This window comes from Mytilus trossulus, chromosome 14 (genome assembly GCF_036588685.1).
Source record: "Mytilus trossulus isolate FHL-02 chromosome 14, PNRI_Mtr1.1.1.hap1, whole genome shotgun sequence".
NCBI lineage: Eukaryota > Metazoa > Mollusca > Bivalvia > Mytilida > Mytilidae > Mytilus > Mytilus trossulus.
The window spans coordinates 63,831,641-63,843,707 of record NC_086386.1 but is presented as its reverse complement, the minus strand read 5'-3'; positions in this window follow the sequence as shown (position 1 = coordinate 63,843,707).

The following is a 12,067-nucleotide window of genomic DNA, read 5'->3' as shown; positions in this document are numbered from 1 at the left end:
AACGATTATCGATTCTGACTCCGACCACTGACCTCTGTTTTCACGAATAACGAAGTTCGGTCCACTCGAATAATATTTCCAAGATAATGTTTGTAACAATTAAAGACTTTTATATCAGGTTTATGTCATTAAAAACTTGCTAGAGTTTTTGTGGATCATCTATTGTTTTTAGTTTACGACCTTCCCATAACTCACATACATTTACTAACTGGTTTTTCAATAAAAAGGCGGAGAGTAGAAAAACACCGCTTCATGCAATCGCCATGCTACCGGAAGTCCCTAAATATACTTAAACTTCGTTCTTCTTCTTTTTAGTATTTAACTTTCTATGTTTTTATAATGTTTTATGAATATTTATTAATTCAGTAATTTAGTAATAAATTTAAGAGAAAAAGCACGAACTATTTTACGTCTTCTTGCTCCTGTTCAGTTGCAAAATTAAGCTACAGTTTTTTGAAAAGGTTGTTAATGCAACGTTATAATCCTAAGGAAAGGATACTTTTTTATAAATTTCAATTGAAAAATTGTACAATTTTGCCAGATGAATCTGTGTTTGATTTTGGACATAGATTAAAACTTTTATGCCATCGTGCATATCCAGATAATTTCCATAGTATGGAACCTTATGGTATGGACATTTTCATTGACAAATTAGAGAAGGAAATGAGAGAGTTTGTTCGTTTTAAGCATCCTGCAACTTTTGATGATGCTATATTTTTGGCTACAGAGTTTGAGTCTTTTAAGTTGACAGTTGAACCTGTTGAATGTGAAATTAGGAAAGTGAAGAAAGTTTAGATTTTAGTTGTTTGAAGTCTGGTTTTGATCAAATTGTCAACGTTCTTAAGAAGATTGTTTATAGGAAGTTAAAGGTCAAAAAATGTTTTAATTGTTTGGTAGTTGGACATATCAGAGCTAATTGTCCCAATAAAGTTTGTAAAAGTGTCACATCTGTTCATGTTGTTGAACCAGAAAAACAAGTTTCTTCTTCAGTTCATAAGAATGTGAAAAAATCATGCAAAGTCGTCAAAAAAGTTCAAAGTTTATTTCCATCTGATTTGCAAAGTTCTTTATCTGATTATTTGATTTCTAGCATGGATGACTTCTCTTGTTGGAAGGATAAGCTAGTTAAAGTTTTTATATAATATGTTTTATTTGTTTTAATTTGTATATTTTGTATTTTACTTATTTTGTCATTTTATATTATTGTTTAGTAGGTATGGTTTCAAAGTTTTTGGATTTGTTGTTTTTCTTGGTCACGTTAATGAGCCGGTTTTGTTATCGAAACCACCCTCAAAAACGTTGTTTGATTAGATTGTGTTTTCTTTAGATGTTGGTTTGTTTAGATTGTGGCTTAGTTTCTTGTTGGAATAGTTTTATTTATGAGTTTGCTCATTTATTTGGATTTTTAACCTCTCTGAACAAATTTTATTGTTATAAATTTGTTTCATTGGGTTATGGTATTCCTTTTGTGACTTTTTAAAGTCATGGCAGAAATCTATTGAGTGGCAGTTAGTTTATGTGTGATGACAACCAGCTGATAAAGTAAGCCGTTCTTGTATCGAGAACACCTTTCTTACTTTTGGTACAACGTTTTATCATCTTGAACCCGGGATCACATGTTTAACGTGATTCTGTGAGATCTACAATGGTGGACTAAACCTGGTACAACGATAGACTTTAAGAACCCGAAAACACATGTTAAGAGTGTTTTTTGTGAGATCAACAATTGGTGGACTATACCTGGTACAACTTGAACCATGCAGATTAGCCGTATTAACATTCCGTTTCCGTTTGAAGGACTATTTGTGGAATGCAGTACATATGCTGTGTCCATTAACCGTTGGATATATATGCTATGGATTATTGTACTTTATAAACTGTGTTTACCGCCTATTCCTGGACGTTTATACCGTGTGGAACTTTCCCGATGGTTGGGCCGTGTGTTTATTTGACATTTTTGTGACATTAATTGACATTTTGTTTGCATTGTTTTATATTGTCTATTGTTTTCAACACATCTATTTTAAATGTTTTTCCCCCAAATATTAATTTCTTTAATATTTGTCCTAAGGGGGGAGGAATGTAATAGATGTGCCTTGATGTACCTAGGTTAATTCCCCTTAATTTGGACAGATTAATTATTTAGTATTTAAATGTTTATTTTAAGTTTAATTTGATTTAAACATAGTAAGATAAAAGTAAAGATTGTTATTTTAACTGTTTTAGTATTTAACTTTCTATGTTTTTATAATGTTTTATGAATATTTATTAATTCAACTTTTCTTCAGTACCGTTTCATTTAAAGTTACCCGGTTTAATGACAAGTTTAGAACATCATTTGATATTCAGTCTGAGTCGGCCTTGCACAGGCCTCCAAATACTCGCCGGACTGTATCAGTTCACTCGAGTTTAGAGTTACCCACCACTTCGGTGCAGTTCGCCAGAGTTAATCACCCCTTTATGGTGCAAATTTCACTACTTTAAAGGAGCACTAGCTACGATATATATACAAAAATAAAGGATGATTTTTTTTAGATTAATCATTTATAATTGAATTGGAATAATGAAATAATAATTTGCTTTTAGCAATCAATTTGCTTTAATTTTGTTGAAATAAGCGATTATACATAATTTTTGACGGATTCACTTGCAAGTGAGTACGTCATCATCATTCTAACCGATATTCATGTGAACTCAATTTAACCCCCTAGCTAGAGACTGACAACGCATGCATTGTACGTGAACTGGTTATTTAAAGAAACAAAATGTCAACAATGAAAGTGAAACTACGGTAAATCATTTGATTACTAATTCGATCCACATAAATCATTCTTATACGGTTAAAAACAATAAGAAACTTATATTTTTAATCTATAAATTCAAATCAAACAGACCTATAAAAATCCAATTGCACGTGCTGGTTTAACCTATTCATATCTTTATTTGTGTTTACATCGCTTATATGGTCATCTGAGGTCAAATCGATAGTTAATTAGATGGCATCTGGATTTTGATACACACGAAACGAACCTTTATATCATGTACCCCATGCTCCGTAAACTGTTTATTTTAAACGTTTGATAAATTGGATAAATGTTTTACATTGTTATTAATCAAATGTGAGAATTTGAGTCAAATTGGTGACCATGAATTTGACAGCTAGCGCCCCTTTAAAACACAACGCGAAGCAAATTACTTTACTTTTAAGACTCACTCTGGGAACACTTCATTTTCATTTTACCTTTGAAATTACTCTATTTTTAAACTTCAGTTTAGAAAGTTTTCTGACTTCTGTTTATATCCGACTTTGTTTAATACATGCAATTATTGTACTTTTGTGAATAAAATATAGTTTCGTTTGATTCATTGTCTGTTGTTCAGCCATAATCTGATATCAGGTATCCCAATGGTCGAATAGGGGCGAAGTACTGGCCGCTACACGTCCCGGAAGGTGTCGTCACCGACCCCCTCTGCTACAACTAAAAGGGATAAAGAAATATCTAAATCACAAAGCTAGACAAATGTACTATAACGCTTACGTTTTATCTCACTTAGATTATTGTTGTTCAATATGGAAAAACTGTAATAACTTTCTATTAGTTTACTAAAACTGAAAAAAGGGCAGCAAGAATAATTTTACTGAGACTAACATGATTACACCTAACCTTCAAGAGAATTATTTCACGAATGTAACATTGTGCCAATCACAGAAAGAATACTTTTTATCACAAATCATTACTAATGACATGGATTAGCTCTAGAATATATGTCCAGTCTCAGCTTATACAAACCAAAAAATATAATACGAGATTTTCATCCTCAGATAATTTTATTCCAAAACTAAATACATAGTTGTATAAGTCTAGTTTCTCGTACACTGACCAAAAGTGTGGAATGCTTTTCCTAATTCAATAAAAAATTCAAATACACGGTACAGTATCAGAATTTAAAAGTTAATACAAATCTATATTATACTTTTAAAATTACCATCATATGTGTACTGTAATGCCATATCATAATTGTTAATTGTAATTGGACGGGAATATCGCATCAATTGGGAGATATATACCCCGTATGTAGGTGCTGCTGGAATGTTGCTACTTAGAAATGGAAAGTTCACAATTGGAAAGCTGAAATCATCTCTTTTGTCGTAAAGTTTTGTCTTCAACCGACCCTCATTGTCAATTTCTAAATGTAAGTCAAGATGTGAAGCCGACTTAACTGTATCTGTAGTATCCTTTATCTCCAATTCTATGGGATAGATGCGTTCCACATAGTCACCAAATTTTGAATTGTTTAGTGAAAGAACGTCATCTATATAGCGGAAAGTAGAGTTAAGGATATTGCTAACTTCTTATCTTTTTTCCTTAGAAGTTCCTGCATGAAGTCAGCCTCATAATAATAAAGAAACAAGTCAGCAAGTAGAGGGGCACAGTTTGTTCCCATTGGGATGCCGACAGTCTGTTGAAAAACACGTCCTCCGAACGTAACAAATATTTTGTCAATCAAGAAATCAAGCATCTTGATAATATCGGTTTCAGAGAATTTTTTGTTTGAATTAGAGTGATTCTTTACAAAGTAGGATTTATCCCTCCCTAAGACAAGATACTTGTATCTACGTTGGCCATTCTTTTTTATAAAGCAAAGTAATACCAACTCTTTCAATTTGTCTTTTAGTTTGGAATGTGGAATACTTGTGTAAAGAGAAGAAAAGTCAAATGTTTTAATACTGTTACAAGAAGAAAGAGAGTTAGATTGTATGTACTCTAAAAGATCTTTGGAATTTTTAAGTATCCACATCTGATTCACGCCATCTCTAAAATAGGCAGTTTCACAATAACTTTGAAGCCCGTCTTTGATTGCTGATAAAATAGATGTTAATAATTTAGAAAGGGGTTTCGTGGAGCACTTGGAAGACCCAGAAATATACCGTTGTTTGTAAGGACACTTATGTAGTTTAGGTATCCAATACAGTGATGGAAGATCAAGTTCTTCATCTTTGGTTGAAATACCAAAGGAACAAAGAACAGACCTATGACTATCCAGGATTTCCTCTTTGGTAAGTGTCGTGAGGGTATATGTTGAGTTTCCAAGTGAATTGTTCAAAACTAAACTTTTTTTTGGTTTGATTTCATCAAACATTGAATTATTGGAGTTCCTTGAAATGCTGAATCTAACCGTGTATTTAGAATCTTGATACTTCTTTTTAATTGGTCTACGTCATTAAGGTCCAAAGGGTTCAAAACTGAACTTTATTAAATTTCTTCAAATATTGAATTATTTGGGTTCCCCAGCTGTTCCGTGTTCGACCTCTGCGGTCGTATAAAGCTGCACCCTGCGGAGCATCTGGTTGTGATATGTACAACAATCAAACATAAACCCAAACCAAACTAAATGTAATTGAAAGACATCTAGAGGTCAATATGCAGTTTCGAAATTCAAAGAAGACAAAAGAAAAATAAAAATATAGCGAATTTTGGAGAATTTATATTATTACATGTACATGCATTTGAAATATTTAAGATATATTGTTTCAATTTTTTTTAGTTTTATGTTCCACCTAGCTATCGTTTTAGAAAACTGGGATTTAAATGCTAGTCTATTAGAGGGATATTTGATTTCCATTGGTTGTACATGTAGATATAGAATCTTTTTTTATCATGAAGTCAGATTTGAATATAACTTGGGGAATGAAGTTGTCATTAAGACCGAATGTCAGTTTTAATCTTATATATATATGTACTTTAAAATTTTAGTCTTACATGTTCATAATTATGTGTACACATATCATGGATACAGTGGCAATGGTAAATAGACACTGACAAGTCTTAGATGATATTTTATAGTTTTGAATGTTTGTTCATCAGTTGATTAAAATTAGGTGGAGGTGTGTTATTATTTCCAACAGAGGGACACCCAACCTATATCAATTTGTGCATGAAGCAAACCACAAGAAAGTTTTAACCTGTGCATATATACTTAAAATACGATAAAAAAAAATCATGTCTTTTTCAGGGCTTCTGATCCAACTATGTAGTATGGAATGTTATTGAGATATGGTTTTGGTGGAAGGATGTTCATGAAGAACCTGTAGTACAAAGTATATCACTGGATTTAGCTCTTTGTCTAAGTGTATTATTATAGTACTTTGCTTTGAGCTCAGTTCATTGTTATGCAATTCATTCTTTGTGAAATAAAGATTTGACAGACAACTCTCATGTCAAGGATTTGTCAAAGAAGTATCACCTCTATGTACAATGTAAGTACTAGTCATAGGGAGATAAAAGCATTTTATTTCGATTTGAACCAAACATTATATGCCCATTGACCAAATTAAAAAAAAGACCAAATTTACCCGACGATGCTACTCCTGCTACTAGCAATATGATGCTAGGTTGTTTTAATACATCTGTACTGCCTACTGCATGATGGCTCGGTCCTGAGTGTAAATGGTCCTTCAATTATGTTTAAAAGAAAATTATAAGGCCTATTTGGCCTAATCGATTTCTAAAACTATATTTCATTGTACATGTTAAATATTTTAAATTCACTTGTTTATTTCTTAATTTGTGTGAATTAACATTGTTACAGTAAATGTTAATTACTACACTTTTATACCACAAAAATACTATACTAGTACATGTATCGCTTATATTTGTAATTTGAAATTACTTAACCCTTACCATGCGGAATTGTTTTTAGAAAATGTCTAATTTTCGTTTATTTGCAAAAATATGCAAATTATATGCAAATGAGCTCAGCCCTGTTGCTGTAGCATATTGATTTCTTTAACTCTAACATAGGTGAACTCGGGGTGGGGTGGTTGGGGTGAAGAGGCGGATTTTTTTTGGCAGGAATTTGCCCCAAAGTGGGTCAACAGGTGCAAAAAGCGTCAATTTTGCAGAAGACCCAGGGTTGCTGTTTAAGGTATCCAGCTGTAGCCTCCGTGTAGAGTGGACCCTAGTGAACAAATTGACCCCAACAGTTGTTAGGTCGGAGTGAATCTGGTCTTGATGCATCAGTCTACAGAAGGTCATTTGGACCCAAAATACTGAATTTCACGATTTTTGCCGATTTTTGACTTCGAATGGACCCAAAACCGGAGGTAGTTGTTTCCTATGCGTATTTCAATAATAATTATGATCAGCAGTTATATGGCTGTGGGTTTGCACTATCTTTGCCAGTTTTATGCCTCTGAACTTTTTGTGTAAGATACAGATGTGAAGCCTACCCCTCCAGAAAACCGATTTTTAGCCAATTTCAATTTTCCAAGTCCGTATTTGTGCTCAAAATGCTACTTATACACGAGAAACGTGAATATGGATAGCCTGAGGTTGACGGAACATGCATAACTTTTAAAATAAGTATCATAAAGTGGACTTTTAAAAGTATGGAACGCCATTGGAGCCAAATAACGGTTATTAGGGTCCGCCCGTCAAAAGACGGGTACCGCATGGTAAGGGTTAATTTCATTTGAGGTGACTTATAGGTCCATTGGGCCGGGTGTATTGATATTTATCATATATTGTATATTTATAATCTGTACATATTTACACATGTCACTATAATAAATAATTTACTTACTTTACTTACTTACTGAATCCGAATAAAACCTTTTGAATACTATTACATTTTAGAAATTTAGACATAATTATTAAGACTAATTACTAAGTAAGTAGCTCATGTAGATAATACCCACTAGACATGCTTGAAATTCTATCAGATTACTCTTGGGGCAGTTATGAGAAGCATGCTCAAAAAGGTTCTTTTAGTGAAATCATTGTCATATTGGTCAAAAAATTTCTTTACTTCGACCAGATTTAGAGGAAATATTATCAAAGAATCGATAAAAATCAGCATAAAGGTTTACATCCTAGATCATCTAGCACAGAGCATCATGTCAGGCATTGTCATTTCTAAAAACCAATAAATGTATTCTAATCTGAGGAACCTTTTTAACAATCATTTTTACTAATGATACTGATGATCCACCATACAATAATATAAATAGAACCATACAAATAGTAAGCAAATACGTACATATATAAAAAGATGTGTTATGATTGCCAATGAGACAATTCTCCACAAGAGACCAAAATGACACAGAAATTGTTGGCAAGTTCTTTTTTTAAATTGTGTTCTGGGTATTTTCCATAAGAGAGGCAAATATCATTTATTTTTAGTAAACACGGTAACAAAGAGGTTTGACAATATTTTAACATACTGTTAGAGATGTTATCCAACCATGCTGCTTTATTAACCTTTACAGATGACAAAGCAGTCGATATTCCGGTTTCAGAGATCCTACTATCAAGTTCATTAAAGCAAGTTTTTTCAAGAATGTTTAGCTGTCCCTCTAAAAATTGCAGTCGCTCTTTAAACTCATCTTTTGTTGTTTCGGTCAAATTTTTAAAATGATTCAACCAATTAAATGGTGCAACCAATGCTGAATGCACTCTTATCATCCTTTTCCTTACCCTGCAATTCGTCAATCAATTGCCAGCACTGCTTAGGATTTTCCTCATGCAGTGTTTCTATTTGCTTCAACAATGACTGCTTGTACTCCCTGTATTTGTGTTTCCGTGCCTTAGTATATACGCGCTATAGTTTATAATAGTGACCTTTAACAGCAGGATCACTGGGAAATCGAGAATAAATTTTCCCATAACTAAATATGTTTTCTTCGCAAATATGCAAGATTACAGTCAAACCACTTTTGGTGTTTAACCCCCTTACCCGTTTGGGCTTTACGCCTTTTAAGAGAATGATTAGCATCAGTTATAATAATGTCTGTCAATTCTAGAGATGCGTTTTCAATTGCATGTTGTGAATCTATGGGCTCTAGTTTAAGGAATTTGTGAAGTCGCTGCTGAATTTCTGCAGTAAAAAGAGCATATTGAAAAAGAGCTGGTGAATTATCTGACCATATGAAACCTGATAACATTTCATGTTTTAACACTATGACAATCAGTTTTTAAACAATATTTAGCAGACAATGACCATTCCAACAAACAATGGCAGTCTTATAGTGTTGGTATAAAAAAATACTTATCCTTATGTACAGAATTTGAATCAGGATACTCTCCCTAGTACAGTTGATTATGTTTTAGTGTCGGAGAGACACTAAAACATAATCAACTGTACTAGCCCCATTAGGTGAATAACATGTTAGCCCACCAAAGGAATCACCAAGAACTCAACCATTTAGAATCCTTATTTGGCTACTAATGCACAAGTTAAGCAGGTTTGAGTCAAGTTTATCTTCTTTGCTCATTCTTTCAAGAATTTGTTTATCGCTGAAATTGGACTGATATAACGGAGAAATATTATTGATCATTATTATTTACTGTCATCTATGATAAAATCTGTACCAGAAGCCACTCTGGCATTTAAGTCCCCACACAATAATATGTTACCCTGTTTTTGGTAGGAAACAATATCCTTTTCTAAAAATTTAAGAATATCATGGTCAAGTCCTTTAGAGTATGATTACCCTTCTGGTGGGTTATACACAACAAATATAAAAAGATCTTTGTCAAATCCCACAATTATTTTCTAATTCCACCTACTGAAAATCTGGGACGGATAATTTTAGAATTTTCAAATGTTGCTTTAGTGAGGGCTTGCGTAGTATTGCTGCCATGTCCTCCAACAAGCCTGTTGTTATATTTAGTTTCAGGTCTGCAAATAAGATGACAATGGAACGACCCTATATTATTTATATTAGAATCTTACCCCGAGTGGGTTTCAGCGAGGAACACTAGATCTAGATTATCTATATATAAGTACGTCTGAGTCAGTGACAACTCTACAACAGATTAATCCATCGGATCACCATCATTGATGGTGATACATGGCTGTGTACATTATGTATATACAACTCGTTTTAAAATCAATCCAACAATGTTAGATCTGTAAATTTGCTTTCGCAAATGTTTGTTCTTCCGGCATCGCCGAGATTCGAACCCATGCTACTGATATATCGTGACACCAAATCGCCTGAACTGCAGCCGTCCCGCTAGACCACACGACCACCTGCAAAAGCAAATTTACAGATCTAACATTGTTGGGTTGATGTTTAGATGAGTTGTATATACATATATATGTTTCAAAAAAGGGAGTCTTGAATCTTGTTGTTTTGTCTTTTGTTTTAGACCATCCACGTTCCAGAAGCCCATTTTGATGGAAGATAAATCATCACAAGTCATTTTCTAAAAAAAAAGAATGTCTCAGGCTAATTCTATCTTATAAATTTTTGAATAGTACATTATTGAACAACTTTTTTTAATGATTTCAGATATCAATAAAAGAAATTGAATATATGAGATACTGGCTATCCTAACTAATATGATCATAATCTTTATACTACACAATTTTAGGGTTTTAGCTACATGTGATTGTGATATGAGAGTAATAATACTGTAAATATTTTCACAACTGATAGAACAATGAATGTTTCATCATAAACACAGATATTTATAAAATACAAGTTACATATTGAAAGCGAGACAACTCCAAAATATATTCAAAAGTCGAACACACCTAGGTGCGATCGATATTTTTACATTGGAATGTGATCTGTTGTTCTAACAACCAATCAAATTGAAGTAACTGTCTAGACAAACAAAACTATGTTCTCATTTTGAATAAGATAAGATGGGGTATTTTTTATTCCAAAATAAAATGCAAACATAGTATATTGTATACACAAGTGACAAGAAACATAATACATGATAAATGTTTTAAAAATATAACCATGACATTTTTTAGATGTTAAACCACAGCCAGATCAGAGCTTTACAAGTTTACAACCATGTTACTGTGTAAATAGTTTTTTTTTAAACACGTTAAAACGCTTTAAATTGGGTAAACAAACACGTTTAAAATTATTCATTTAATCTTTTTCAGACAAGAAAACAGGAATTTAACCTGATATCAGCTGTTGGGATTTCTTTAGCAAAGAACGTCTGCCTAAGTACCTATCTAATAAAGTATTATTGTGTAAAACAAAATTGTGGAATGATTGTCTTTGTTGTATGTGAAGCCGTTTTGCTATTTATTCCAATTAACTTCAAGATATCTCATAAACTTTATAAGATATCTTATATACATGTAGTTTACAAGTGTGGCCACAGATGAGTGTGGATAGTATTTTTGAATGTTTGACAGTGTCTTATGACAAAAGGAGTTATTTTTCCTATATGGTGTTATTAACTGTGTTGCACGACGACAACCAATCTGAGCATTAGGAGTGATATTTATTTAACTTTTTTTATGATCAAGACGGGCATGGAGGAGACAGTAATTGCGTTAGTTACCAAATGATTATGATAGAATATGTGTTACTTCTTCGATTTTTATAAATAAGGCCGTTAGTTTTCTCGTTTGAATTGAGAATTAGTGATGTGTAGGGATTTATTTTTAATATTGTTCATAAATTATTCCTCTTAAGACAATAAGCCGTCATATACAGTGTATTTATGTCAAAACAAGCATTTGAAAAGTTTTAATCGAATTTTATCAACAGCCGGAATAAAAATCATGCTACGTTTAAATTTTGAATCGTAAATACGGTATTAGTTTACAGAAGTAATGCACTATACATGCTATACGAATATACTTTTCAATTCGCAGGGGTTACGCTCTGTTTAGGAAAAAAATATCTCAATTTCAACGTGCAATTTATCGGTTTGTTGTACATAACATTTCTGTCCAAGTTACAATCAAGCGAGAAATGCGAATAGTATCCAGTGAAACCAGTGGTATTATACTTACTTATGGGTTTTTTAACAGATATGGCTTTTAGTTTTGGATTGAAATATGTATCTTGTCTGTCCCTAATGCCGCAATTCAGTTTTCAGAGACCTTTATAAAAATATGATGAGGTATGCTGACCAATGATCGAGACATCTATCGACCAAAGTTCAAATAAGTGGATGTAAGCAATTATTGGCAACCGTACAGCCTTCACCAGATAGAAACATCCATACCGTAAATATAAAAAAGAAGATGTGGTATGCTTGCCAAAGTCGGTTATAAAATGCCTCGGCATAAGGATGATGTTAAG